At 41.6% G+C, this 27,229-nt stretch overlaps 1 protein-coding gene across 3 annotated transcripts in view; it reads right to left on the reverse strand.

Moving 5' to 3' along the window:
- DAB1 (DAB adaptor protein 1) overlaps positions 1–27,229 on the reverse strand; it is a 414,727-nt gene that overhangs the window by 95,188 nt on the left and 292,310 nt on the right. The gene's annotated exons all lie outside the window — the stretch shown is intronic.

A 27,229-nucleotide genomic window follows, 5' to 3' on the forward strand; every position in this document is an offset into this window, starting at 1 on the left:
AGGCAAGAAAAAGAAATAAAAGTATCCAAGTTGGAAAGGGAAGAGGTAAAATTGTCATTATATGCAGATGACATGATACTCTACATAGAAAACCCTAAAGACTCCACACAAAAACTATTAGAACTAATAAATGAATTCAGCATGGTAGCAGGATACAAGATTAACATACAGAAATCTGTTGTGTTTCTTTACACTAACAGTGAAATAACAGAAAGAGAAAATAAAAAACAATCCATTTAAAATCACATAAAAAAAGCACCTAGGAGTAAACCTAACCAAGGAGGTGAAAGTCTTACATGCTAAGAGTCACAAAACATTGATAAAGGAAACTAAAGATGATTCAAAGAAATGGAAAGATATTCCATGTTCTTGAATTGACACAATTATTATAGTTAAAATGGCCATACTACCCAAAGCAATCTACAGATTTAATGTGATCCCTATCAAGTTACTCATGACATTTTCCACAGAACTAGAACAAAAAACCCTAAAATTTATATGGAACCATAAAAGATCCAGAATTGACAAAGCAATAAATCCTGAGGAAAAAGAACAAAGCTGGAGGCATAACCCTTCCAGATTTCAGACAATACTACAAAGCTACATAGTATTGGCATGAAAACAGATATATAGCTAAACAGACCAGAATAGAGAGCCCAGAAATAAACTCACACACTTACAGTCAACTAACCTCCGACAAAGGAGGCAAGAATATACAATGGAGAAAAGACAGTCTCTTTAGCAAGTCGTGTTGGAACACTAGACAACTGTATGTAAATCAATGAAGTTAGAACACACCCTCATACCATACACAAAAAATAAACTCAAAATGGCTTAAATACTTAAGTATAAGACATGACACCATAAAGCTCTTAGAAGAGAACATAGGCAATATATTCTCTGACATAAACTGTAGCAATATTTTCTTAGATCAGTCTCCCAAAGCAAAAGAAACTTAAGATAGATTAGAGATGTAAATATAAGACCTGAAACCATAAAACTCCTAGAAGAAAACATAGGTAGAACACTTTTTGACATAAATCATAGCAATATTTTTTGGGATATGTTTCCTAATGCAAAGGAAACAAAAGCAAAAATAAATAAGTGGGGTCTAATTAAACTTAAAAGCTTTTTCACAGGAAAAGAAACCACTGACAAAATGATAAGACCACCTACTGAATGGGAGAAAATACTTGCAAATGATGTGACTGACAGGGGCTTCATTTCCAAAATATTTTGTCTTGTAGAACTGAAAACCACAGCCACAGAAAGATAGAGAAAATGAAAAAGCAGAGGACTTTGTACCAGATGAAGGGACAGGATAAAGCCCCAGAAAAACAACTAAATGAAGAGAAGATAGGCACCCTTCCAGAAAAAGAATTCAGAATAATGATAGCGAAGATGATCCAGGACTTTGAAAAAAGACTGGATGCAAAGATCGAAAAGTTTACCAAAGACCTAGAAGAATTAAAGAACAAACAAACAGAGATATGCAACACAATAATGGAAATGAAAAATACACTAGAAGGAAACAATAGCAGATTAACTGAGGCAGAAGGGCGAATAAGTGACCTGGAAGACAGAATGGTGATCATCACTGATGCAGAAAAGAATAAAGAAAAAAGAATGAAAAGAACTGAAGACAGCCTAAGATACCTCTGGGACAATGTTAAACGCACCAACATTCGCATTATAGGGGTCCCAGAAGGAGACGAGGGAGAGAAAGGACCCGAGAAAATATTGGAAGAGATTATAGTTGAAAACTTCCCTAACATGGGAAAGGAAATAGCTAACCGAGTCCAGGAAGCACAGAGAGTCCCAGGCAGGATGAATCCAAGGAGAAACACGCCAAGACATATAGTAGTCAAACTGACAAAAATTAAAGACAGAAATATTATTAAAAGCAACAAGGGAAAAATGACAAATAACATACAAGGGAACTCCCATCAGGTTAACAGCTGATTTCTCAGCAGAAACTCTGCAAGCCAGAAGGGAGTGGCATGATATATTTCAAGTGATGAAAGGGAAGAACCTACAACCAAGAATACTCTACCCAGCAAGGATCTCATTCAGATTTGACAGAGAAATCAAAAGCTTTACAGACAAGCAACAGCTCAGAGAATTCAGCACCACCAAACCAGCCCTACAACAAATGCTAAAGGAGCTTCTCTAAGCGGGAAACATAAGAGAAGAAAAGGACCTACAAAAAGAAAAACAAAACAATTAAGAAAATGGTACTAGGAACATACATATTGATAATTACCTTGAATGTAAATGGACTAAATGCACCAACCAAAAGACACAGACTGGCTGAATGGATATGAAAACAAGACCCATATATATGCTGTCTACAAGAGACTCACTTCAGACCTAGGGACACATACAGACGGAAAGTGAGGGGATGGAAAAAGATATTCCATGCAAATGAAAATCAAAAGAAAGCTGGAGTAGCAATACTCATATCAGATAAAATAGACTTTAAAATAAAAAATGTTACAAGAGAAAGGACATTACATAAAGATCAAGGGATCCATCCAAGAAGAGGAGATAACAATTCTAAATATATATGCACCCAATATAGGAGCACCTCAATACATAAGGCAAATGCTAACAACTACGAAAGAGGAAACACAAGGCAGAAATAGAGACACAGGTGTAGAGAACAAACACATGGACACCAGTTGGGGAAAGTGGGGAGGGTTGGGGGGGATTGAATTGGGAGATTGGGATACCAAATTGTACACTCTAAATATATGCTGTTTATTGTCTGTTAACTGTAACTCAATAAATGTTCTTAAAAAAAAATCTACTAGTAATAAATGCTGGAGAGGGTGTGGAGAAAAGGGAACCCTCCTAAACGGTTGGTGGGAACGTAAATTGGTGCAGCCACTATGGAGAACAGGATGGAAGTTCCTTAAAAAATTAAAGATAGCATACTATCTAGCAATCCCACTCCTGGGCATATATTCAGAGAAAATACTATCTTGAAAAGATAAATGCACCTCAATGTTCATAATAGCACTATTTACAACAGCCAACACATGGAAGGAACCTAAGTGTTCAGATGAATAAAGTAGATGTGGTATACACACACACACACACACACACACACACGCACGTGCGCACACACACACACGCACGTGCGCACACACACAATGGAATATTACTCAGCCATAAAAAAGAATGAAATAATGCCATTTGCAGCGACAAAGATGGACCTAGAAGTTACCATACTAAGTGAAGTAAGTCAGACAAAGACAAATATTTATGATACCACTTATATGTGGAATCTAAAAAAATAATTATAAGTAAACATTTACAAAGTAGAAACAGACATATAGACATAGAAAACAAACTTATGGTTACCAAAGGGAAAGCAAGGGAAGGAATAAATTAGGAGTATGGGATTAGCAGGTATACAGTATCATATATAAAATAAACAACAAGGGTTTATTGTATAGCACAAGGAATTGTATTCAATATCTTGTAATAACCTATCATGGGAAACAATAAAAAAAGAATATATATCTATATCTCTGAATTGCTTTGCTGTACACCTGAAACTAACACAATATTGTAAATCAACTGTTCTTTAATAAAATTTTTAAAAAAGAACTGCAGGTTACATAGGAGCTTGCCAAGCTACACGAGCGAGGATGAGCGTGGCGAGGACAGGAGAATGAAGCAGTGAGTACCAGGGAGCAGTATGAGCAGGCATGGCTCACTGGGGGTGGCCGCAGTGAGAAGTAAGATCCACAGGGGAGAAGGCTGGAGATGAGGCTGGAGAGCAAAGCAGAAGGTAGATCACAAATAATAGTACCAAGTAATTTTTAGCCCTTATAAGCCAGACACTGTTTAAGCACTTTAATCCTTCTGACATCCCCACGAGGGAGATATTGTTAGTAGCACCATTTGCAGAGGTGGGTGCTGGAGACACTGTTGGTCCCACAGCAGAGGCAGGATTTGAACCCAGGCAGCCTGACTTCACAGCCCCTCCACATCACTCACCATGCCTGACTCTATCAGGCTCACTCTTGCCAGCACACAGGATTTAACTTCTGCTAGGGGCTTTGTAAACTGCTACCAAGTCAGACCCAACACAAGGCTCTGTCCAAACAGAACTTAGAACTCACAGTCAACCCTTTTTCAATCTCTTTTGTACGTTGACTTTCTATCAACTGTCCTCCCTTAGTGATGTAATTACTTTGCTATTTGAAAACCAGTAACAAATTAAGAGAGCTACATAATCAGCTGTTACATTAATTAGTCACCCTTTGTTGAAAGGCAAACATCCTGTTAAATGTGTGAGTTAATAATGACTTCTGCATCAATTCTCAGTTTTGCACATTTGCAAAGGCTCAACTTCAGTCCCTGATGTGCAAACCTCTTTGTCTCTCCCAATAGCTATCTGAACCAAGTCCAGTCATCTCCGGAAAGCCTCAAGTTCCAACAAAGAAGAGGCCTGGATTCTGGCAGAGCCACTGAAATACAAAGAACGCTATAGATGCAGATAAGTAATGCGTGCTGCAGATTATAGCTATGTTGTTTATTCACCCATCCATCCTTCTACCCTTCACACATTTTTCAACTCTACACCAGTCACTGTTCAGGGCAACAGGAGTATAGAGATGAAGATAACAGCTGACATTCAGAGAACATTTTCGATGTGCCAGGTATCTTTCTAGGGTTCTCCTTATTTAATCCTCATAACCACTCTATGAGTCAGACCTCTGAGGCATATAGAGAAGTGAATTACCTATGCAAGCCACCAAGCTCATATGCTGGTGGACTGAGAACTGAATCCAGGCTGTCTGGCTCCAGAGCCACTGCTTTTAATCACTATGCCATACTGCCTACTATTTCAGGGATAAATAAACAAGGGTTCCTGCTCGCTCTCAATGAGCTCCCCATCTAGTGAGGCAATAGACATGTAATCGATCTAATGCCAAAGCAGTGTGATTTTGCAGTGACAGAAGTATGTTTATAGAAAACCATGACCAGAGGATCTTCCTTTCAGGGATTCATTCTCTCTCTCTCTCTCCCCCCACCCCCTCCGGAATTACAAACAATTACCATACACATTGCTAATAGCAAAACCCAAGCCACATTATTTCAGTAACAAAGCTCAAAGGATGTTAGGATAGCTTGAGATAAGCTTAAACACTTAAGAGCTATAGCCACCATCCTATGGTGATGTTTCAACGATATTATACTGAAATAGGCTACACTGCCGTCTTCATTATATTAATGCACTGTAATGATTCCAGTCTGTAAATAGTGTTTGGAGTTGACTGACATGATACCAAATTTGCACTTGCATGCATAATTCTAGTATTTTATTATTAAACCGGGCTCACAGATTGAGCGCCAGGATTTAAAACAAACAAAAATCTATAATTACAGCATATGAATTTTTCTCATTGCCAGTGCCTTTTCAACTATTTTCATCGAGAAGGCTTTATTCTTCTCTCTTTTCAGAGCTTTTCTAGCTTCCAGAGGAGGCCGATGACACAAAGTATAGGATATCATGAAGTTGCAACGTTCAGGGGATTCTTTCTCCTATTTGAAATGGAAAAAAGTTTTTCATCTCCTGAATAGTTCACTTATTCATGTAAATGGATTTCTAACTGTATATTCACATGTGTGAAGAGGCCAGAATATGCTGGGGCCTCCTGCAAATTGTCATCTCAGAAGCTATCTGTCTGGTACCCAAGAAAGCTCCAGAAAAAAAGCCGAAAATGGCCAAGCCCTAGACAGGAGTCAGATAGCGTCCCCTCAAAAAGGCAGAGCCCGAATAGGGGCGAGGAAGGTCCCTGCAATTAAGACTGGGTCTCAGAAACCCACAAACCCACGTCTTTCAGAGAAAATGGACAAAATGGGGTTATTTTCAGTTGTTCCTCAGGCTCTGCTGACTACTGAATCCCTGGGTGCTGACAGCTGGGGGCTAACGTTATCTAGTAAGTGAGATGAGAGGCTAAAAGGAAAGGAGGGTCAGCTGGGGTGGGGGTGGGGGACGGTGGCAAAAAGCAAAACGCAGAGATGCGCACAAGGGCAGATCTCACAGTGGCGAGGAGGCGGCCAGAGAGCAAGACGGCGTGATGCCCCATCTCAGCACACTGAGGCCTCCTCGGCACCACCTGGGTGAGGGCTCTGGAGAGGCCAGCTCAGGCCCCAAGGTCTCCCAGGCTGGGTGTGGCTCTCACTAACAAGCTGCTCATCCCATCCCAGGCAAGCTACTTAACCTGAGCTTCCGGTTTCTCATTTCAAAAGCAGGATTAATCATATTGTGTGGAAGTGAGGATTAAATGCGATCACCCTTTGCAAAGTACCTAGTATAGAGCCCTGCAGTGGAGTAGCTATGTGTACTGGGGTTGTGGGGAGAATGTTCTACTCAAGAGGAACAGCAGGGGCAAAGGCCCTGAGGGGGCTTTGGGTGGGGAGGCAGAGGATTTACAAAGAACTGAGAGAAGGCTGGGCATGCAGGGGAGAAGGGAGTGGGGACAAGGGTGCCTCAGGGAAGCAGATGGGGCTGGGGCCCCCAGCACCTCACAGGCCACTTTAAATGCTATGATGTTTAGGAGAAGAGCCAAAGAAGCCACCAAAGAAACATTCTCTGCGTATATATTAAAGAGGTTGCTGCAGCTTGATTTTGCCGAATGGATTGAAATGGGTCCAGAAAGGCTACAGAGGGACCAGGTAGGAGGCTCAGTGTCCAGGTGAGATGGCGAGCTCTGAGATTACAGTGATGGCAGGTAAGATGAGGCAGGTGGGTGGGTCTAAGATAGTTAAGAGGCAAATGCAACAAGACTTATCACAGTTAGACATGGGGATCAAGTGTCTGGCTTGTGCAAATGGATGAACAGCGGTGTCAGAGACAGGGGGCCCTGTAGGGTACTGGGTCTCTTCTACCTCACAACACTACATGCCATGCGGAATGAGAAGATAATAACATCCAGAACATACATTTTGTGGTCTGCAGACCAGAATTGGTCTGTAAATTATTACTGATGTGTGACAAGGTAAGTATGAAGATAGTAGGCTAGAAACCTCTAAAGCAATGCTGCTCCAGCATCCGCTGAGTGTGTGCTCAGTAGTCCTGTCTCACTGAGCAGGGCGGGGGTGAGTTTAGTTACCGTGGAGCTCATGTGGTGTCACGTGTGGCACAAGGCATTCACTGTAGGACCACATCTTGGTCTTCAATGGACTGGAAAATTAAGTAACCTGTGCTTCACCACAAACAGCTTAAAGAGGAACATGACTGTAATCTATATTTGACAATTTACAGTTTTGCAATTAACATTTGCTGATTTTAACACTGAAGTGAGTTGACATTAAGAGAAGGTGTGCTGGGAATGAAGGCAGGGAGGGTTTAAACGGGTTTCAATCACAGCCTCTTATTTGAATCTATGCCCTATGGTTGAGGAAAGCTGTATGTATATTTCAAGGAAACTATGTTTCAGGCATAAACTATGGGGAAGGATGAAGTGAGCAGAACAGAGCTGATGCGTTGCCAGCAGCCAATGTACCTATAGGATGGGATGCGATGTGTCTGGAGACATCGACCACCGGGACAGCCTGGTCTCCATGGAATCTGCTTGAGATACATGTTAAGAAATGGGAGGAAGTGAGAGAGTAGCATAGACATAGATACACTACCAAATGTAAAATAGATAGCTAGTGGGAAGTTGCTGTATAACAAAGGGAGATCAACTCGATGATGGGTGATGCCTTAGAGGGCCAGGACAGGGAGGGTGGGAGGGAGTCGCCAGAGGGAGCGGATGGATATGGGGATATATGTATAAATACAGCTGATTTACTTTGGTGTACCTCAAACTGGTACAAGAGTGTAAAGCAATTATATTCCAATAAAGAGCTTAAAAAAAATGGAAGGAGGAGAGGCTTGAGATGATGAGATCATGAACATGTGTTACAGAAAAAGCTGGAAGAGGGCCCAGGTGGTGGGGGTAGGGGGTGGGGTGGGGGGGGAGGGGAAGTGAGCTGTCAGGGATGGCCATAACCAAATCCTATCACAGTGCAAATTCTGTCAAGAGAGGTGGGCTGGGACTTCGAGAGGCCATGTCAGAGAGAAAACTGGTGGCCCACCTCCGGTCCCAGATCATTCCACTGCCTGCCCTCATGAACATCTATCCCTGCAGCCTGAGCCCACCTCCCAGGGCTGCCTCTAGGTCAAGTACCCTTGCAATAAACGTCAACCTCTGTGTACACTTGAAAATGATCACAGCCATGCAGAGACAGAAGGGAAACCTCAGGGGGAAGTGAGAGCCCCTTCCAACTCATCAGTTTGGTTCAGCTATCAACAGATTCGGGATCTTTGTAGACAAATCCGGATATTTTACAAACTCTTTTCCTTCCACCCAGAATACAACAAACACCCTAACTGATGCAAAATACCTCTATGGGAAGTACACGCTGGGAGTGGGGGTGGGGTGGGGTGGATTAATTGGACCCTGGAGCGAATGAGGAAAAAAATGCATTTTTCAAAAAAGCCAACCTCAAAAGAGCCTGGAAAAGAACAAAGCCCTTTCAAGTGCTTCTCGGTTTGTATTTTTTTTCCCCATCCTCCTGTTGTTTGCTGCTCCAGGGAGAGGTGGGAGCAACCGCGGTCCCCCTCAGTAGGTGCCTGTCACGTTGTGTTATTACAATTCTATATTTCAATTAAAGCAATGTAGCCAATTTAAAAGTTCTACCGTGCGCCACTCACGAAGCAGAGATCTAAGGATTCAACTCACACATTTTAATACCCCACTTTTTTCCCTTCTTCTCATTTTCATGTAAATCAGGTTGAACACTGTCTTTTTTCTTCTTTCTCTAATCTAACCCTCAAAATACAACGCCAATTAAACAGTCTGTGCAAAGACAGCCTCCAGAGCCCAGCATGACTGCACTGTGCCACTTTGATTTTCCTTCAAGTTTTCTTTCTATCCTTTTCCTTTTCTATTTTCATGTTCTAATTTGATAAGTGATATGATTTCCTTGTAGAGCATACAGGGGATTTAGAGCCCTTTGCCTAATGCTGCTGTTTGATGGGTTTAGGGGAGAAGAACATGAGTGTGGGGCTGGAAGCCCAGAGTCCAGGCTCAGATGCTTCCTATTTGCGGTGACCGCAGGCATATCCCTTAACCTCTGTAGCCTCAGCATCCTGATGTGTCAAACACAAAGACGAAAACCGGCCTTGCTGCCTCATAACATCTTCTGTGGTCCCTCGTCGGGGCTCAGTTCCTAGCAGTTTCTTTCCCCTTCTCTTAGACAAAAATAATCACATTGGGTTAACCTTTTCTAAAACAGAAACAAGATCTGAAATGACACATGGAGCCTCTGCTATTTTATTTGATGTTTTGAAATCTCTGTTTCTGTTCATTTATTTTCCCCCAGTATTATCTCTTTGCACCGAACCTTTGGGGGGAATTTTTAGTTCCTTTAATCTCAACAAGACACAGGCTCATTAAGACCATTTCCAAGCAGGGGGTGGGAGGAGTGAGTGTTCTGTTTGCCCAATTTAAATGCTTCATCACGAATTTTAGGTCATTTTCCATATTCCATGGGGTGTATGGCTCTTTTATAAACAACGAGCATAACCCATCTTTGAAGTATGTGGGTCTGGATCTGTCCCAAAGAGATCCAGTTGGTAGGGTGGAGCTTCCTCTCTGTTTCTTGTCTAAGGAGGGCCATGAAGGATTAGAGATCATAAAAATTTGAATTTTCACTTTTACAGCATGAGGCCTTCAAAAATAGAAAAGTGTTTGAGACATATAGAGTGGCTTCCTTTTGACTGCATGGTAGAAAAAATGAGGTATCTTCAAAGGCATAAAGTTGATAAAGGACTAAAGGAGTAGAATTCACTCATCTTTCACTTCCTTAGTACCTTCTATGTGTTAAACTTGGTGGAAGCCAAGATGGACAAGAACCTGCTCTTGCCCTCAAGACTCACAGATTGACAGAGGGGCAGAACCAGATAAACAAGTGCATTATAAAAAACCAATAAAATCAAACACAAAGGAAGAGGTGGAATAGAGGAAGAATGACCAATTCTATCAGGATCTCTGGGAAGCAGGGTTGTATCGACACAGAGGGGGTCAGAGTATCCAGATATCATGAGGCTGGAGAGAATTTCAGGCATCATTTTTTTTTGGCTGCACCACACAGCCTGCAGGAACTTCCCCGACCAGGGACGGAACCTGGGCCACGGCAGCGGAAGCCCAGAATCTGAACCACTGGGCCACTAGGGAAGTCCCTTCAAGCATCGTCTTGCCTGATATCCCTGATTTATAGATAAGGTGGTTTAATGAGAAGATGAGTTTAAAAAAAAAAAATAGGGAAAAGAAGCAGCTTTGCAATGTGAAATTCCAAGTATTCTGTGCTCACGCTGCTTTTTCCTCACCACTGCAGTCACCACGACCATGTTATGAACATGCGTATTTTAGAAATGCCAGCCAGTATTCTGAGGAATGACTACGTGTTGGGCATTGTGCGTGGTCCTCCATCTGCTTTGTCTCACTTATCTCCCCTCGCAGCAGCCCTGCGAGGCAGCCATGGTTATTTTCCCCATATTTCTGATGAGGACAAGAAAAAGGACCTAGCACACAGTAGGTGTCCTCAGTATTTGTTGAATGAGTACATGAATCCTGGCCCCTTAAAAGAGTTCTAAAAACAATCTGCTGTGCTTCAGAAATCAATTACCCCAGCTGTCATTGAAAGGCTCACGAGCCCTCAAATCATGGATGGATCGATGCACATTACTTCCCAGGGAGGCGGAAATTTCCAGGGAGACGTTTCTCTTACCAGATGGACCATGGGGGACAGGGCAAGGCCTGAGAGTATAAAAGTTACTCTGAGTCACAGGAAGCATAACTCAATAAGTTCTTTGTTCAGGCCAAACCTGGAGACGAGTTTGCACATAAGCACTTCTACATTCATGAGCTTTAAGTAAGGTGGCCATATGTATCCATTCATTTATTACACGCCAACAGAGCATCTGTTCTGTCCAAGGGGCCGCACTCTGCTAAGGATCAAAAGATGAACGAGACCAGCCTCTGCCACCATTTCCAAATAAAAACTAGGCCACATGTTCAAGAGAAGCAAGTGTTCCAATGGGACAAAATATTCTAAATTGGGGCTCATCCTGGAGAACTGGAGCTCTATTACCCTCAGAGCTATCCATAACCTAATTCTATGTACACTGCTGTTCTGAGAGGGACCAGATACTGTTTTCGGATCTACTACAATGGGTTTTGTAATGTCGGGCTTAACTCTTTAACCTCTGTTGGCCTCTATTTCCTTTTGTTTACATTAAGGAGTTAAATTCATGCAGTGACAGCTGAGGTCCCTTCCAGTTCTGAAATTCTATAATGTTGGAGTATTTAAATCTATAGAGAAAAGGAAGATTTCATTTGCTTACTGAGAATACTTACTGTGGACTATTTGTGTTCCAGGAACTGGGCTAGGTAAGGCAGATATTAATGTCTATGATACACAGTCCCTGCTCTCAAACCTGAGCCTAACACAGGAGCGTGAACAACTAACGATAATTGGGGATGTTGTTATACAGTTGTTTGCCTCTACTGAGTGCTTACTATGAACTAAGCGCTTTATGGGTATTATTTCATTTTCAGCTCTGAGTAACCCTATGCTATAGGCACTATAATTATGTCCATTTATGGGTAAAGAAACTGAGATCTACGGAGATCAAGCAATTGCTTCAAATCATGTATAAGAAAGCTGGCACTTAAACCCAGAGCCTGTCCTAACTCCACTGCCATGGTCCTGATTACTAGTCTATACTCCGGTCTTGACAAATAGAAGTACATACAATGCAGGAGAGAATATGCTAGAATTTTAAAAAAAAGGAGTACAGATAAAGGGTTTAGGCAAAGGAAGATACTTATCGGGGCTGAATCCAGGGAAGGTTCCTGAGAGAGGTGCTGAAGGATGGGTGGGCTTTGGATGGGGGAGATGGGGAGACATGGAATTCTCAACAAGAGGAAGGAAACGTCGACCAATCTGAACCTTGATCCCCTCTCCAGCTGATGATGTGGTCCTTGTTTCACCATCAAGGCTGGGATGTATCAGTTTCCACTTGCAAGCACAAGTACCTGCTGGTACCCATCCCCCCACAGCACTCTTCCCCCACCCAAGGCTTTCATTCATTCCTTCTTCTACAATTCAAGTTTTGGCTTAAGTGTCCTTTTTTTTGTTTGTTTTTTTAAGCTCTTTATTGGAGTATAATTGGTTTAGACTGTTGTGCCAGTTTCTGCTGTACAACAAAGTGAATCAGCTGGGTTTATACATATATCCCCATATCCCCTCCCTCCTGTGGCTCCTTCCCACCCTTCCTATCCCACTCCTCTAAGTCATCACCAATCATCGAGTTGATCTCCCTGTGTTATGCAGCAGCTTCCCACTAGCTATCTATTTTACATTTGATAGTGTACATATGTCAATGCTACTCTCTCACTTTGTCCCAGTTATCCCTTCGCCCCCACCCCATGTCCTCAAGTCCATTCTCTACATTTGTCCTCGTATCACAGGTGCCTTCCCTGACTCCCCCTATCTAATTCTGCCAGTCACTCCCTATCACCTTACCCTGAATTAAAAAAAAAAAAAAGTCACAGTACTTATCACTATCTGAAATTATTTATTTACTTACATGGTTACTGTCAGACTCCTCCAATAAAATAGATGGTAAAACGGGTCATAGCTTCATCTGTCTCATTCTCTCAGTGCTGAATCCTCAGGGCTTATTATAGGTGATCAATAAATAGTTGCAGCACAGATAAATAACTAAATAATCTCTGTCCTAAATTTAGGATGGATTTGTGGTAAGGTTCAGTTAGGTGATCAGGAGTCAAAGAACTTAAATTCTGCTCCAGGTTCTGAAATATTCTTCAGGTAGAACCTCAGTTTCAACAGATGCCAAATAAGGTTAATACTACTCCCATTAAGCACTTATGGATAAATTAAGTTTCAACACATAAGAGTCTGTGATGTCATTTTGACATTCTTGCTGTCACACTTTCTTTTACTCTAGGGTATAAGGGGGAAAGTCAAATTGTCTGCTTAATTTCAGCATTCCTTTCCACCTATCTAGAAGTTTGCTTCCAGTCTAGGAGGCTAAGAATATAGAATGGTCTCGGGAACCTGTGTTCTGACAGAGAGCCAAAGACAGACTTCAGAGTCAGGGCTGTGGTCACCCTGCCATGAATCTTCAGGCCAGACCATCCTGAGTCATTGCACGTCAACACGGCTGCTTAGCAAAGTCTCATCACACCCATGAGTGTCCTCTGTTTTCTGATTCACCAGTGGGTGAATCAAGATGGGGTAATCTAGTTTCTGGCCTAGCAGGACCTTATGCCACCTTCTACCTGAAAAATCCTGCTGGACTTCCAAGGAGCAAGGATGGCTGAAACTGCCAAGCAGTGGTTGTGGGGAAACAGCCATGCATCAGATGTAATCCGATGAGTGGGACTGTGTTGTAATGGACAATGAAATTTAAATTTCATATATTTTTTACACATCATGAAATGTTATTCTTCTTTCAATTTTTTTCAACCATGAAAAATCATAAAAGCCATTCTTAACTTGTAACTGTACAAACACAGGTGACGGGCTCCACTTAGCCTTCAGCCATTGTAGTTTGCTGACTCTGACTCCAGATCCAGGACGTGAACCCATTCAGTTTGATGTTAAAGCCTGTTCTCTTCACTAGCAGGTACACAGCACACCCTCAAATCCAAACCTCTCTCATTCCAAAACACATGCTCGTTCTCATAAATGCCCCTACTCCTGAAGAGTATTTGACAAGAATGGCCAAGGAATTCAGAATGTACACACTCTTAGAGTGGAATTCAACTCAAGGCTAGAACACCTCCCTGCTGCTTTTGATGATGCCTTAGAGTCACTGTAAGAAGTTGTTTCTATGGAAACTGACCTGGTCCCCCTGCCTTGGTGATCCTTGCTTAAATTCCCTTCCCTGACCAAAATATGAATGCAGAGCCAGGGACCACCTGCTATGTTCACATCTATCCTCCCCAGCCATCTTGTATTTAGGATTTAGTGCCTAACTTTACAGATAGGATTTATTAGTTAACAGACCACTCTAGATACACGAGAAAATGGAACAAACATTGTTCATGAAGGTTCATCTTTTTTATTAGGCTCAGAGTTCTTAATGAATGAAAATGGAATGCAGATGGTGCTATTTTCTCCTTTGCTGTATCTTCAAGTTCAGTTACTGTAATTGAACAGATTAACTTAAAAGGGGGCTGGCAAAGAAACCTCCTTGGAAATGTATCGGAATCAACCGGAAAAGCTTTTTGCTCTCTCCTTAAAGAGAGATTCCATTTATGTTTCAAATTAAAAAAAAGGCAAGCCCGTATTGCAGGTCTGTAATCAGTTTTTCAAATCACAGAAGATGTTGTCCATTGTTGCAAAATGGGGCTCTGACAAGAAGTCAATCAGGTGTATTTGCTGCATCGATTAGCACTTCAGTGGCGGAGGGAGAGGGCGAGCCTTTACGCAGGGCCAGCTCTCCAGGGACTAGAATAAGCTCCATGCTCAGAAGCATCCACTCCACTCAGGCATCCTGCTGTTTACTCTCCCAAAGCAAGCAGAAGATTCGCCGAGGTCCTCCACATTTCAGAAGAGGCAGAGAACCCTTCTGTTGGTAGTAAGACTGAAATCAGACTGAAGTGGATCAAAGTAGCAAGACCCAGTGGACACGACAGGGGGCTTCTGTGGTTTCAGAATACTTGGGTCCCACATCAGCCTCTGTCACTTACCAACCAACCACCATGATGCTTACCTTAACTTTTTAAGCTGTGGTGTTTTCAACTTTTAAGCTGTGGTGTTTTTCATCTATGGAGGAAGATAATAGTCGTATCTATATGATGGAGTTATTAGGAGAGTTAAACTTGATACCTGCATGGAAAGTGCTTATCAGAGTGCCTAATAAAGGAACACATGCAAAAAGGATGACCTCAACATCATCCTCAGCACCCCTAGTGCCAGCATCAGGCCTAGCCCCAGTCCTCAGTTCACCTTCATCCCACCCGGCTCACAGAAGATGCCAAGCAGGAACTAACACAGGATATGACTGCATCTACTGCAGGACACAGATACCAACCAGTCCAGCGTAGAAGGGCGGTTCAGAAAGTGGGGTTTCAGAGCAGACAGACCCAGCATGCAGTCCCCAGCTCAGCTGCCTCCCAGCCCACGTGTCCTTGGGCAGGCTGACACTGCCAAGCCTCAGGCTGCTCAATGTGTGAAATCATTGCCTAGCTCTACAAATGTACCGGAGGATTAAAGTACCTAGCATGGAGTTGGCACAGTGCATTACAGGGCAGCATGAGACAAATTCTAGAAACAGTCCTGTCTGGCAGAACTTTCTATGATGAAGGAAAACATTCTGTGTGAGCACTGTCCAACATGGTAGTTTTTAGGAAAAAAACAGAAACAAAAGCAAAACACACACTCCTCCTGTGTGTTCCTCCTTTACTCTCACACTACAACCGCTCTTATTACACTTCTGACACCAAATATATGTGGGTTCCCTCCCCTGCCCCCATAATAAGCAATGCTCTGAGGACACCAGCTGGGTGTCCTACAATTTAAACTCAATTCTGACCTTGTCTGCCTGGTGATTGTCCTACTATCCCACAGATAACGGGCTCACTTCCATAAGACTGCCCCCTCTTCAGAGGGCACTAATTGGTTACAGATCGGAGGTGCCCACGGACGCCCCTTCTCAGGTTTGATTAACTTGCTAGAGCAGCTCTCAGAACTCAGGAAAACTGTTTTCCTTACTAGATTACTGGTTTATTATAAAGGGATAAGACAAACAACAGCCAGATGTAAGAGCTGCACAGGGTGAGGTCTGTGGAAAGGGGCATGGAGCTCTGATACCCTCTTGGAGAGAGCCACTCTCCCAGGACCTCCAGGTGGGCACCAACCCGGAAACTCTCTGACCTCCACACTTTTGGTCATTTCTCGTAGAGGCTTCATCACATAGGTATGGACTGTCCCCAAGCTTCTAGTCATGGTTTGGTCTTCCTGGTGAATAGCCCCCCACCCAGGAGCCATCTAGGAGCCCTCCCTGAAGTTGTCTATTTAGAACAGATGTCATCCCAACACCCAGGAAACTCTGAGGGATTTAGGAGCTCTGTATCAGGAAACCAGAGTCAAAGACTCTCAAATATTACAGCAAAAAATGTTCCTAGTGCTTCTTCTCCTCTAGGAAATTATAAGGGTTTAGGAGCTCTGTGCCAAGAGTTGGGCATAGAGGACCAATATGTATATATTTTTCTATTATTTCACAGGTACCACCAGTTACATGTGGCTTTCAAGCACTTGAAATGTGCCTGAGGTGACTGAGAAACTGAGTTATTAAATTTTATTAAATTTTCAATTAAATTTAAATCTAAATAGACACACACGGCTAGAGGGCTACTACAATAGATGGCACCCGTTCTAGAAGGATGACCTGAAGTTTCCTGGGTCTTTAGGAAGCAAAAGGAGGGCTTTCAAATGGGCTGATGAGGAAATGCCACATGGGCTAAGGGTCCTTCTCTGAGTTGGCCTCTTAAAGAAACAGTTTCTGACTTGCAGAAGGCCTGTCCTCCCTCTGAGTGATGGGGCACGGGCCCATTTCTCAAAAGGAAGGGATGTGAAGCTGGGCGGGGATGGAGCCTCCTCTTCAAAGGGCCTGATTACCAAGCTAATAAGGGACCCTCAATAGGCCATGGGGAATGCTGTTCCACGGAGAACAGGTGACATGAAACAGGAGCTCCTGCCTCCAGAGCCAGCTGTTACATGGGGATGCGAGCCCATCTCTCCCACCTGTGATCTAATGTGTCATGAAATGTCAATGACGTGTAGCTACTGTTTCCACAGCTCAGCAGACCGTGTTCAGGGATCTGTTTAGGGACATGGCTCTCATCTGAGTGCTTTTGCCCTTTATACACAGCTTAGCTCAGAAGGCAAGCGCAGACCCTCACAGGTCCCTAGCCCATACTGCATACATGAACCACAACTTCTTTAAAAGCTATTCCAATGACCTGCCCTCATTTTACAAGTGGCCAAACAGATGCCAGCAGAAGCAAAGGGGGACAACTCAGGGGTCTCGCCAGCTCATATAAAGATAAAAGGAGCCCAAGGATAAAAAAAAAAAAAATGGTTCTTGGGGCTGCTATTCTTTCTCACCGACTGGTGCTGATAGTTATAAGAAAGGGAAAAAAGAAGATTATAGCCCAATGGCTTTAATACTAGACTTACCTTGAATCTACTAAGATACCTGCCATCTTTGAAATATACAGCAGGAAGAAGTAATTAGGTGGCTTTTTACAGCTCTCTATAACTGCTATGAATTAACAGGAGTGCCATGGAGAGAATTCTTTTTATGTCCTGGCATATATCTTTGGCTACAAAGCAGAACTAGCATTTATCCTGAATAGAGATCTCAGTGACTTCATCCCAGCCCTGTACAAACATTGTCCGGCAGACAGCAAAATGAGAGGCCAAAGACAGTCACAGCTCTTCTAATTCACACTTATGTGGAAAAAGCCCAATGATTCCTGGCTTTGACTTCTGTTTCCTCTCTAATTCTTTCTCCAGTGAAGGTTATGAAAATAGGTGAGAAGTCACTTGGCTGAGAAAGCTGGAAATTGTCCTCGCAGTAAAAAGTAAGGGTTTCTCCTTACTTTTTAAAATTTCTATGAAAATTAAACTGCATTTACAAAGGTGCCCTTTGGACTTAGAAGGACAGAGACACTCCACCAGCTGGCCATCCCTACAATAAAACATGCTAATATTTGCAGAGTGCTTTAGAGTTCAAGTTTTAAACACACACTTTCATTTACATCATATTGGAGCCAGAAAAATCACTCTGGGAAACAGGTGTGGGTTATGAAGATTATTCTGCCCATTTTACAGATAAAGAAAAATGAGGCTCATGGAGGTTAAATGTCTAAGATCACACAACTGGTCACTTGTAGAGCTTGCACCATGAGCTTCTAGGTCAGTTCTTAAATGCTACTCTCTTTCCCACTTTTGCAGCAATAACATTTTACGGGCTATTTTGCAGTTTTCAAGGCATTTTCTGACATTCATAGCATAGTTCAAATTCTCAGTGCAGTGCAGTACATATCAATTACTTACAATGAAGAAACTGAGCTTCCAGAGCATTTCTTTAACCTGCCAAGATAATGCAGCTCACAGGTAGAAACTGGGATTGGACCCTGTGTTTTTCCCCTCTGATTCTTTATTGGGACCAAGCACTGGTCTTTTTTCTAAACAGTTTTATTTGTGCTTTCACACCAAAAATCTTCCTAAAATGTTGAAGTCCATTTCCCTTCCAGCCCTGGTTATGAAAGTGTCATGAAGATGGTGGGGATTTTCAACACAATGCGGGAAAGGGGGATGAAAAGTCAGTCCCTGACATGGCCTTAGCCTATCACTCTGTGACCTGCAGCTCTGCTGGTTTGGTTGCATCTGCAGTCATACAGCCTGGCACATCTGGGGAAAACTGTAGCCCAGTGACCTTCAAGAATACACAACCAGTTAGAGGAAGAGCTGACATCTGTCTTTTGAAACAAGGTATATAGGTAAAGGCATATAGCGGTGGTTAAAAACCTGATTTGGCCCCTTCTCTAGTACTTTTTCCAGCTCGCAAGACCAGACTAATTACAAAACAGTTGGAGAAGAAAAATATATGACCATGGCCAAGCTTAACAAATGGTGTAGACATCATTCAGTCTCCCTAGTAAGAGTGTAGAGCTGCTATCATAACATCCAATTGGATTTTCATGGGGGGGAAAGCCAAGTGTAGATCATGCTGCAAAAAAGACTGTAACTCTATAAGGGGCTGCATTAATTCACATTTGGACAAGACACAAGCTGTAGTAAGGTACGAGCAGGTCCCAGTTGAAAGTGAAAGAAGGAAGTTTATTCCATTATCTTCCTCAGCTTTGTACAGGCTGGGAGACCAATGGGGTGGAGGGAAGACAAAGCTCTGGCATCCCAAGCTCAAAGGTCAGAACAAAGACCCAAAGCCCCATATAACATGGAAAACATGTAGCAGACAGGACAGCAAGTGTGGCACAAATTTACACCTTTGGAATGAAAAAGACCCAGGTTCATCTCTTCCATCAGTCACCTTGGGCAAGTTTTGGAACCTCTCTGTGACTGGCTTCTTCATCTTTAAAGTGGAAATGATACCGTCAGCTCCTACTTTTTGAGCACTTACTGTATGCCAGGCACTGTTCTAGGCACTATATGTGTATAGCCTCATTTATTCCTTTCAACAGCCCTGTGACATTTGTGAGGGTGGTTATCATTATTTCCATTTCCAAATGAATAATATAAGTTACAGATAAATTAAATATCATGCTCCAGATAACACAGCTGGTAATACTTCCCATGCAGGATTGTCTTGAGGATAAAATGTTAATATATGTAGGTAGCTGGCATTAGTAGAAGCCCAGTAAGTGATAGGGTCAGCTAGTATTATTACTTATATTATTATAATGGCCTGCTACAATTCACTACAAGGATAAAGTACTGAGCCTCTCACATCTTTAGATATTTAGACAGGCTGCTGGTGGACCGTTTGTCTTAACTGCATCTACATCTTTTCCAGCCACTTGATTCTTTTAAACTATTTACACACAGGGGCAGCCTCCTCCCAGACTTCTCCCAGAGCCAACACGTGCTTAATCCAAACAATGCAAGATTTATGGCATTCCTTTATTTGAGTTGATTCCAATTTGTCAGCAGATATGAATTGCAACATAAAATAATTACACTTGAAAGTGAAATGCAGGCCTAAGGATCCTGGTTGGCTACTTTTTTTAAATGCCAGCCATTTCTGAAAGGCTGGATTTACTTAGTGCCTTTCCCTGCTCCTCTTGAGCACTTAGAGACCTCAGCGTTTAGGAATGCCATTCCAGCTACCTTTATTACAGACTACTTTATCAATTACCCTGACAGTTATTCATACTATACATGAATGTACTTTATAGTTGTCACATGTGCTCCATAGACAAAGTAATAAAACGTATAACGCATCTTTCTTATCGGTAAATCCTAATGGCTTATACAAGCCACAGACTCCTGAATGGGAGCCCCTTAGAAGTGTGACAGAACCGAAGTAGCTTGAATTTATATACAAACAAATTAATGGACTCTTTAATGCAGCCCGAGAAGGGGGTTCCCACAAGGAAGATTAGCAATTAGGGCAGGAAGAGGCCTATTAAATCATCTTGTCCATCCCAACCATGTGGGCTGTTCCCTGTAGCAAAATCCCCTTCCAGGTTAAATTACCTAAGAGACTGGGATTCCGTTACAGCCCTTGGGAAACAACTGACTGCCCTATCAATCTCCCCATTCAAATTCTTTTGGTTACATGGCAAGAGATTGGAGAAAAACAAAAAGCAAACGAGAAGTGACTATATCCCAGGGAAAGTCTTATATCAGCCTTTTTTTCCCCTTCCTTTTCCACCCTCTTTTCAGTCTTCTGAAATCATTTTTAATTTAAGCCATGGCATTTCAGATTCATTTACCTGCATCTACCTCCTCTTATTCTAACTGTGTGTAGAAAGTGATGGCAAATAAAGGCTGGCATGATGAGAAGAGCACTTTTCGATTGAGGTTGACACCATCTGAGTTTCAATCCTGACTTGGACCATTGACTACCTGTGGGATTTAGGCAGGTCACCATTACTCTTCTAGTTTGAGTTTCCTCTATACAATTAGGATATATTAGCTTGATACTGTCATAATAGATAACTTCTACATTTATTCATTTACTCAACTTGTTTTTAAGTGAGTACCTACCATCTGCAAGGTGTGTGCTAGCACTGAGGATACACTGATGAAAACCCATGCTTCCTGCTCTCAACAGCATATGAGGTATTAGAAGGTATGCTGTCATGACATAACCAGTTATAACACATTTTTAAAATTGTGATAAAACATATATAACAGAAAAACTACCATTTTAATCATTTTTAAGTATACAGTGCAATGGCATTAAGAATATTTACACTGTTGTGCAAACATCACCACCAACCACCTCCACCACCTTTTTTATCATCCCCAACTGAAACTCTGTACCTATTAAACACATACTCCCCATCCTCCCCCACCACCACCCCTGGAAAATACCCTTCTACTCTCTGTGTCTATTATTTGCGTTTTTGTGACTGGCTTATTTCGTTTAGTATAATGTCTTCAAGGTTCATTCATGTTGCTGCATGTGTCAGAATTCCCTTCTTTTTTAAGGCCGAATAATATTCCATTCTCTGTATATACCACCCTTTGCTTACCCATTCATCCACTGATGGACACTTGGGGTGCTTCTACCTTTGGTACAACACATTTTTTTATAAATATTGTAATCAACTGGCTGGTGTATGAAAGTATAGACAAGCGATATCTAACCTAGGTTGGTAGGTTAGGGAAGAATTTCTAAGGAAATGGCACCTGAGCTGAGAGGCCTGGAGAAGAAACTGGAGTTAGTCAAATAAAGGAAAGAGCAAACAGAGGGTGGGTGGAGGGAAGGCAGGGGAAGAAAGTTCTAGGCAGAAAAACCAAACCAAACCAAATCATGTGCAAAGGCCAAGAAAGAAACCACTGGAAGTGGTTCTCTTTGATTGTGGGGGTCAGCTGGGGATGATCCTGAGAGAATTTTCTCTCTTCTGAGATGATCATTTCTGTGATTCTGTTCTCTACACAGTATCTCTGTATTATACGTCTATTTCACCAGCGTTCCCTGTACGGATCAATTAAATATCATCTGCAGGTTTAATTAGAATGACTCCGTTTGCTTTGCTTTTCGGGTCATTAATACAGAAGCACGCACGTAGGAACCTGAAGTGAGGCGACCATGCCTTGATCTTGCCTGTCACACTGTCATATAATTGGTTGTTTACACAGCTGCTGGTTCATGAGTCCTGGGCACGAAGGAGGTTGCTCTGATACATCTTCATATCTCTGTGCCTGTGACATACGACACGCTAGGCAAATGTTTGATAGAAGAATTTAATTTTTACAGATGAGCGTGTCAGGGAAAGAAAGAAAAATAAATGACTTCACCAAGGTGCTGATGGGAGCTCTGGTTTTTTAGGGATGGAATTTTACATTCTATAAAATAGTCAACCTTAACTCTCCCAATGATATTCATATACTAATTTCATAAACAGAAATATAATCAAAGGCAGATTTGTGCAGAAAGTACTCTGAGGCTAGAGAAATGGCCTCGAGAGGTTTAAGGTGGATTCAGTTCTCTTGAACACCTTATCGGGGTGACAGAATATAGGCACTGTGGGTAGAAAACCAAAGTGATGGGTGCCCTGGGGGTAATGGAGCTGTCCTGAAGGAGGCCACAGTCAAATCTCATTATTTCATGTCCCACTAATTCTGAATGTGGACAGAACCTAGGCTGCATCCCTTGCTCAATAAAACTGCTCTCCATAAATTAAAGTTTTTAGAAAAAACATCAAAGGAGGAATTTGTTCATACCTAAACATTTGGTAAGTGCCAACTTTATTCTTCTCTTCTGACAAAAATAATGTACATCATCAAGGAGCACTTATTTGCAAAGAACTTCAACATGCTTTCTTTCCCCCAGAATTACTGCAACAGACTTCTGCAGAAGGCCAGTCATCCCTGTCTCCATCTCATAACTGAGAAAATGTAGGCTCAGAATGATAGAATGAAGTGGCCAAGATTGTACAGCTTTAGGTGTAGGAATGAATATACAGATAACCTTTATTCTGCTTGAAAGTCAAAGATCATAAATCTTAAATTATAATGGTAAAGTCTGTCAACTTTCCTCTTCTTGGTGACATTTATTCACACAAGGAGAGTCAATAACATTTCTCTAAACATTGCTCAGAGAAAGTGGCTGACCAAGGGCAAAATGGTGGTCTAGACAGTTAACATCTTGACAATTGATAAGCCAAGCCCTATGAGAAATCCATTTTCAGCCAATTCTCCATGCCCTTTGACATCATTCAGATCTGCAGGAAAACCAATGGACCATTAGCCTCATTAGTGTAAAAGACACACTCTACCATTACGTTGTTACCACATAATGACTATTACAAGGCATTAAAACTAAAGTTAATATCAAAAAGCTTAAAAGTTTATATTTCACAATAAATGGTAATGCTCCATGCTGACAAATATGTAGTGAAACAGACAGTATTTGTACCTCTGGTGGTACAACTTTCTAAAACATAATATGAAGCCTCCCCCCCCCGCCAAAAAAAAGACCAAAGTATTAAAAGTATACATACTTGCTGACCCAGGAATTCTGGAATTTAACTAAAGGAAATAATCATACATGTGTATAAAAAGATGTGCCCATAGAAGCAGATACTAACAATATGTTGTTTATTAAATTATGTTATACTCATAAGCTAGAATGCTTTACAGTAATTGAAAATGCTATAGAAAAATATTTAATAAAAGAAAATTTGTGGATAAGTAATGAAGTAGGTCACAAAGCAGCATGTATAGTATAATTTTTTAGAACTTTTATTGAGATACAGTTAACAGACAATAAACTGCATATATTTAGAGTGTACAATTTTTTTTCTTATTAGTAATGCATATATGGCAATCCCAGTCTCCCAATTCATTCCCCCCCAACCCTCCCTGCTTTCCCCACTTGGTGTCCATATGTTTGTTCTCTACATCTGTGGCTCTATTTCTGCCTTGCAAACCACTTGATTTGTACCATTTTTCTAGATTCTGCATATATGTGTTAATATACAATATTTGTTTTTCTCGTTTTGACTCACACTTCACTCTGTATGACAGTCTCTAGGTCCATCCATGTCTCTACAAATGTCCCAGGTTCTTTGCTTTTTATAGCTGAGTAATATTCCATTGTATATATGTACCACAGCTTCTTTATCCATTCATCAGTTGATGGATATTTAGGTTGCTTCCATGTCCTGGCTATTGTAAATAGCGCTGCAATGAACATTGGGGTGCATGTGACTTTTTGAATTATGGTGTTCTCTGGGTATATGCCCAGCAGTGGGATTGCTGGCTCATATGGTAACTCTATTTTTAGTTTTGCAAGGAACCTCCATAATGTTCTCCATAGTGGCTGTATCAATTTACATTCCCACTAACAGTGCAAGAGTGTTTGCTTTTCTCCACACCCTCACCAGCATTTACTGTTTGTGGATTTTCTGATGATGCCCATTCTAACAGGTGTGAGGTGATACCTCATTGTAGTTTTGATTTGCATTTCTCTAATAATTAGTGATGTTGAGCAGCTTTTCATGTGCCTCTTGGCCATCTGTATGTCTTCTCTGGAGAAATGCCTATTTAGGTCTTCTGCCCATTTTTTATTGGGTTGTTTGTTTTTTTGATATTGAGCTGGATGAACTGTTTACATATTTTGGAGATTAATCCTTTGTCTGTTGATTCGTTTGCAAATATTTTCTCCCATTCTGAGGGTCGTCTTTTTGTCTTGGTTATAGTTTCCTTTTCCGTGCAGAAGCTTTGAAGTTTCATTAGGTCCCGCTTATTTATTTTTGTTTTTATATCCATTACTCTAAGCGGTGGATCAAAAAAGGTCTCACTGTGATTTATGTCAAAGAGTGTTCTTCCTAAGTTTTCCTCTAGGAGTTTTATAGTGACTGGCCTTACATTTAGGTCTTTAATCCATTTGGAGTTTATTTTTTGTGTATGGTGTTAAGGAGTGTTCTAATTTCATTCCTTTACATGTTACTGTCCAGTTTTCCCAGCACTACTTATTGAAGAGGCTGCCTTTTCTCCATTGTATATCCTTGCCTCCTTTGTCATAGATAAGTTGACTATAGTATAATTTCAATTTAAAAACCTATATTTATTCATGTAAAGAAGACTATTAGTATATACACCAAAATATTGACTGAGTTTATGTTTAAGTGGTGGGATTTCAGGTAACTTGTATTTTCTTCCTTATGACTATTCTATATATTTTGTAAATTTTCTATAGTAAATATATGCTACTTTTATAAATAGAAAAGGCATAAAATATAAATAAAGATTAGTCTCTGTCCATTATCACTGTGTGACTTTGGGCTGGCAATTAGGCTCTCTGAGCTCCAGGTCCATCACCAATAAAATTGCATGTGTGATACATACATTGTAAGGTTAATGCAAAGATCAGTTGTAAGAAAAAAAGTGAAAGTACTTTCCAAACTACAAACAGATTCTCAAACATAAGAGATCTCTTTTTATCATTGTATCTGATGAAGTTTTTGTTAAGTGCTAGAGTGGTTGCATCAAAGGCTAGAGATAGGCAGAAAACAAATACAGGCAGAGACTTTGACAGCACAGAAATAAACATGAATGAGTACGCACGTCCATTCACGTGGGTGAATAGATCATCCTGCATGGAGTCGTGAGATGATGCATCTCTGCATCTGAGTCTCAGACACTCTCCTCAGACCCATTTATATTGAAGATGAAGCATCTTTTCCTCAAAAGTGAGGTTATGACTGTCTTGGGTGTAGACACTTGCCAGTACAATCTTTATTTTCAAAATTTTAAACATAATTTCAAAATAGTCTACACATCTCTCAGATACCATGAAAAATTCAAACCTCTGTCTCTGGAGGGGCAGGCATTTTGTATTTAGATATGGAGGCCATGGTTCCTGTGTAACTTCTTGCAGATTTGAAATCTGATTTTCTACATCATTTAAGAAGTCAACTCCATCCTGCCAGGCAAATCCCTTGTCTATGTGAGTGAGGCAGCTTGAAGGAAGGGTGTGTACTGGGGTGATCCCCCAAAGAAATATTTGGATGAAGCTACAGTATAGGAGCTGCTTGCCGCTGAGATGGCTGCGCGCTGCATCTCACTGTCTGATGTCAGCTCATCAGACAGACGGAAACCCCGGGCTCGAGTCAGAACTGTGAGGTCACTGGCCTTTGTCCCCAGTGCCTGGAGCACCTCTATTCTCCCCCATCTGCCATGTTCAGGGCTCCATCCAGAATGGGGATGGCAGTACCTAGAGTTCATAGTGTGATCATAAGGACTGAAGGAGACCATGCACACAGCTCACTGGGCACAGTGTGTATAACACTCCTAGGTCATCCCTCACCACTTCACCAGCTCTCGCAGGCTAAACTCCTTTCTCTCATCCTTTGCATCAAAGCATACTTGCACATGCTCCAGACTGCAGGGTGTCCAGGCATAAAATTTTAAGGTACAGACCCCAGGACCCTGGAGGGACTCCCACCCCTGGGGAAAGCTCCCCCTGCTGGCAGGGCACAGGATGGATGGGAGAAGGGAAGAGTCTTTGTCCTCCAGGAACTCATATTGTAATATTCAGTAAAGAGTTCAACACATACTAGGTGCTCAACAAACGTTAGTTTCTTTCTTCCCCTTCCATTAGATACTACCTTTCCCTCATTTGAATAATACATTATACTTTTTTATAGCTAGCTGTACTTTCTATCTTAGACACAGTGAGTACTTAATGTCTTTGGAAAATATATACGACAACAGGAAAAAGTGACTATATCTACATGCATATGAGAGCAGAGAAAAGGGATGAGGAAGAAGATACAGGCAAATTAAATGGATGGGGAAAGAGAAAGGAAAACGAGGGGGGTGGGGAACAAGTTACCTATGCATTGAGGTCATTAATAACACCGGAAATTGAGATCGAATACATTATATTAAGACTTTAATACATTTTATATAACCTTCTATTCACCTAGAAGTTAAAGGAACCCTAGGCAGATAGGGCTTGAGTAAAATCAGTTGTATCACTGAAGTCCATGGCAGAGGGGATGGGACTGCTATTTACTGTTCTCAGGGAGATAACTGTTCTTAGAATTTAGACGCCACCCACGAGGGCCAAAGGTTTTCGATGGACACAGCTAAATAAGAAGATGGATCAGAGGCTGCTTGACTTCTACAATGAACGAATTCAGAGCAATTCCACAAATATCTCCTGGGAGTTTACCACATGCCAGAAGGTGGTGAATACAAGAGTGACCAAATAACGGACCCTGACTTCCAATCACTCACAGTCTAGGATTTCTGTTTGTTTCTTTGTTTAAAATTCTCTCTACTTTTCAAGTTTGGAAGTAATCAGGGAACGCAAATGCTTTACTAACTTAGCATAGTTATTCCTAATCAATAGAAAAGCATGGAAAGGTGTAAGAAAGAACTAGTGACACGCGTATAAGACATAAAAATGGGA

The sequence above is a fragment of the Hippopotamus amphibius genome, chromosome 1 (genome assembly GCF_030028045.1).
Source record: "Hippopotamus amphibius kiboko isolate mHipAmp2 chromosome 1, mHipAmp2.hap2, whole genome shotgun sequence".
In the NCBI taxonomy this organism is placed as follows: Eukaryota; Metazoa; Chordata; class Mammalia; order Artiodactyla; family Hippopotamidae; genus Hippopotamus; species Hippopotamus amphibius.